Genomic DNA, 4,492 nt, shown 5'->3' on the forward strand with positions numbered 1-4,492 from the left:
CCCCTGCCTGTACCTGATCTGCTGTTTCTGATTCCAGCTGTACCTTCGACTTCCCATCTCAAGGACAGTCTGTCCGCTTTCCCTAAGCCAATGGTTCTCAAAGTCTGGTCTCCAGAAAACCTAAGAACTTATTGGACACACATAAGCCCTCAGGCCCCACCCTAGACCTACTAGATCTAAAATGCTGGGGATGGGTTTTTGTGAGCCCTCTGGGTGAATCTACCGTGTGCTATAGCTCGAGAACCAAGCTGACCTAAACTAAAAAGCTAAGTGAGCTCCTCTTGAGCCCCGAGCCCCACCACAATGCCCTGAACCTCACACAAGTCCCCTGACTACAAAAGAAAGCCATCTGTCTGGCCCCATGCAGCTGTCACAAAATGCAATCATGCTCAGCAAAACTCTTCAGGGCTGGCTGAAGCCGAAGCTTGAAGCCTCCCTCTTCTGCTCCATCTCCCACTCCTCAGCTCGGCAGAGCGGTGCCCTTGAACCGGAGCCCTCCCAGCTCGTCAGACCCGCTCCAGGACCAGGGGCCACCACAGTGGGGGTGGGTCTCCCTACCCCTCTGTTCTCACTCCAAAAGGCAAGCAAAGGCTCCACGTCTGCTCAAGGCCAAAGCCAAGGCTTACTCCGTCTAGAACAAGTGCTAGCCGTAAAACATGAACCTCACCCTTGTACTACTTTCTACAATTTATGATGCTCTTGCTAATTCTCACGAGGATCAAGAAACCTGGACTAGAACCTGTGACTCCTGACTCATTCCCAATGACCTGTCCACTCTTACCTGCCAGGCATTAAATAAATTCCTGTTGGTCACCTGACAGAGCTACCACGAGCAGTGAGCTCTGGTCATGGTGTCACTTCATGATATCAGAGCAGGTTGCCACATGGAAACCTGCACAAACCTGTCCATTAGGAATGATGAAGAGGCGCGCTGTCCAACAAAGGGTGACTTCCTGGAGGCAAAGCCCCAAGTTTACAGGAAGGGCGGGAGCAACCTCTGCAGCCCCGCTTTCCCTTACAGACAGCTGAAGAATCTCTCATCTTCTCCCTCAATTTTGATGACAAGGTCTCCAGTTTCCTCTTACAAGCAACGAGAGGTGGTGATTCTATTCTTATTTTAATGCCCACTGCAGCTACATCTGGAGGAAACAAAAACCGCCTGTAAGGTTGCCACACAGTCACTCCTTTGCCCGTCAATATGGTATTTATGTTCAGTTCTAAATACACAGAAATTCCATCTGAGAAATGAGAAGCTGTCAGAGGTTAGATACAAACACGCTGTCCTCCACATGCTATGAAGAGGTGGAGACCCACAGCAAAAGGAGCCGGGAACCCCCCTCATCCCACCTCCTTTAGCCTCATTTCTGAGAAACTCTCTTTTCTGGAGCCCTCTCCCCACATTCATACTGGGGACAGATTCCCAGGGGAGAGATGAGGGAATAAGATTCACAAAAGACTCTAATTTGGAGCATTCATAATTACAGCAGCTGAAAAGCTTACCAAAGCAAAGAAGGAGCCTGTTCACAAAACACCATGAGGGCGCTTGCCAGAAAACTGCCCAACCGCAACGAGACCACCGTCCACAATGAGCAAAATCAGAGCCGAGACCAAATCATGAGCCAGCAGACACACTTCCAGGGTTTCCACCTTCACTGCTGCAATCAGTGCTTTTTTAAAGAGCAGTAAGGCTCCAGGAGTTTGACAAAGGAAGAAAAACAAAAGGCAGCAAGAGGCTCCATCTGGATAAGCAGTTCCTAGTCAGTATTCAGAACTCCACACCAGCACCAGCACAGCTCGGATGAGGCGCAAGGTGGGGTCCTCGCCACCTTCACACACCATCAAACCGATTACCACGCTGCCTGGGTGCCTGCAGTCGACACCCCAGACCGGCACCACCTCGGCGCGCCCACCCCCACGACCAGGAGAAACCCTGCCGTGGAAAAGAACCCTTCTTTTATGAGGACCAGCCGGAGCCTGAGCTGTCATTACACAGCAAAAACCTAGAGAGGACAAAAACCCAGCAGCAGGCTGATGGAGGAAACCCAGGACATACCTGAATTCTTCAAGTGCAAACATGACCTAGTCGGAGACAATTTCCTCAGACTGTCTGGGGGCCTTTCTGGTTTGGAGGACCACCATTTAGTCAGTCAGATGGTGCAAAGGTGCAGGAAAAAGAGGCGGGGTCTGCACACCCCCCAGTATTCTGAAGTGAAAGGCTTTCTGCAGACAGGGGCCTGCAGCCTCCAGCTCCGCCAGCTGCTGACGAGCGGCAGCTAACAGGGGAGGCAGCTAAGGACCATGTGATCATTCCAGCAAGGCTGATTAATGCAGTGAGCGCGGAGGCTCCAGGCTGGGAGCTGGATTAGCCGTGAGAAACAAGTGGAACCCCGGGCAGGCCTGGGATCCTGCGGGAATCACAGAACACGCACGCCCCCACCAAACCGTATGGGGCCGGGGCGGGGGCCAGGGAGCAAGAGCTGCAAGGAATGAGAGTGTGCCCTGCTCCCCTGAGCTCAGCCCGCTCACCTCGCCCGCCCATGGCCACTGCTGTGCTCGGGTTCAGATGTGAGGACCACCGTGGGAAGCGCACGTAGTGGAGATGGATCCTGGGCTACATTTTACTGAAGACTCTTCAGGACTCTGTATTCCACCCTTCCACTATGAAATGTTCTTTTAGCACAAACACAGAGGCCGCTCTGGAATCCCAGGAGTCATGGTTTCCAGCCAGAGCTCTGCCACGAGCATCACCTGTAGGGCAGCCGCAAAGCGTGACCTCATTTATCTCAGTCTTTGTTTGCTGAGCATTTATTTCAGTATTTGTTTCCATACATAATATGGACCAGGCTTCAATTCCTTGAAGTACAAAAGCTGCTGTAACAGTTTCAGAACAGAAGTTAAGAAAAAGGAAACGAGATGTCAGCCAAAGAAAGGAATGTTTACCGGAGGGCAGGGCCCGAGCTGCTGAGACCCGGCACGTGAGCTGAGGCTGTGTTCTGAAACTTGCCATTAAGGAGACTTGTCAACATTTGCAGATCTTTATAAAACAAGGAAGACAGATCTCAAAAGAAAACTTGTGAGCCACTCTTAATGGTTTTTCTCTCCCTCACACAACAAACAGAATCAGGCACCAACTCTCTTTCTGCTCAGGGTCTGACCTCCCCACTCTCAGCCCCGCTGCTTCAGCTCTCAGCCTCAGCATTTCCCACTCCCCCTCTCATGTTAGTAACTGGTCTTCCTCCGTCTGTCCCTTTTCTAACAATCTGCCAGAGCCATTTTTCTTAGTCTGACTTTGTTGTTCTTGTTCGGTCACTCAGTTGCGTCTGACTCTTTGTGACCCCTTGGACTGCAGCATGCCAGGCTTCCCTGTCCACCACTAATTCCTGGAGTTGGCTCAAATTCATGTCCACTGAGTCAGTGATGCTGTCGAACCTTCTCATTCTCTGCTGCCCCCTTCTTTTGTCTTCAGTCTTTCCCAGCACCAGGGTCTTTTCAAATGAGTCGGCTCTTCACATAAGGCCAAAGTACTGGAGCTTCAGCTTCAGTCCTTTCAACGAATATTCAGGATTGATTTTCTTTAGGATTGACTGGTTTGATCTCCTTGCAATTCAGGGGACTCTCAAGAGTCTTCTCCAGCACCACAGTTCAAAAGCATCTGTTCTCTGGTGCTCAGCCTTCTTTACGGTTCAGCTCTCACTATGCATGACTACTAGGAAAACAATAGCTTTGACTACACAAACTTTTGCTGATAAAGTGATGCCTCTGCTTTTTAAAATGCTGTATAGGTTTGTCATAGCTTTCCTTCCAAGGAGCAAGTGTCTTTTAATTTCATGGCTGCAGTCACCATCTGCAGTGATTTAAGTCCAAGAGACTTAAATCTATCACTATTTCCATTTCCCCATGTATTTCCCATAAAGTGATGGGACCAGATACCATGATCTCAAGTTTTCTGAATGTTGAGTTTTAGGGCAGCTTTTTCACTCTCCTCTCTCACCTTCATCAAGAGGCTTTTTAGTTGCTCTTCACTTTGTGCCATTAGAGTGGTATCACCTGCATATCTGAAGTTGTTGATATTTCTCCCAGCAATCTTGATTCCACCTTGTGATTCATCCAGCCCAGCATCTCACATGATGTACTCTGCATATAAGTTAAATAAGCAGAGTGACAATATACAGCCTTGTCATACTCTTTCCAATTTGGAAACACTCAGTTGTTCCACGTCCAGTTCTAACTATTGTTTCTTGACCTGCATACAGGTTTCTCAGGAGATAGGTAAGGTTGTCTGGTAGTCCCGTCTCATTAAGAATTTTTCAGTTTGTTGTGATTCATACAGTCAAAGGCTTTAGTGTGGTCAATGAAGAAGATGTTTTTCTGGAATCCCCTTGCTTTCTCTATGATCAGTGAATGCTGGCAACTTGATCTCTGGTTCCTCTGCCTTTTCTAAATCCAGCGTGTATATCTGGAAGTTCCCTGTGTTCACATACTGCTGAAGCCT

The sequence above is a fragment of the Bison bison genome, unplaced genomic scaffold, assembly GCF_000754665.1.
Source record: "Bison bison bison isolate TAMUID 2011002044 unplaced genomic scaffold, Bison_UMD1.0 scf7180017864302, whole genome shotgun sequence".
In the NCBI taxonomy this organism is placed as follows: domain Eukaryota; kingdom Metazoa; phylum Chordata; class Mammalia; order Artiodactyla; family Bovidae; genus Bison; species Bison bison.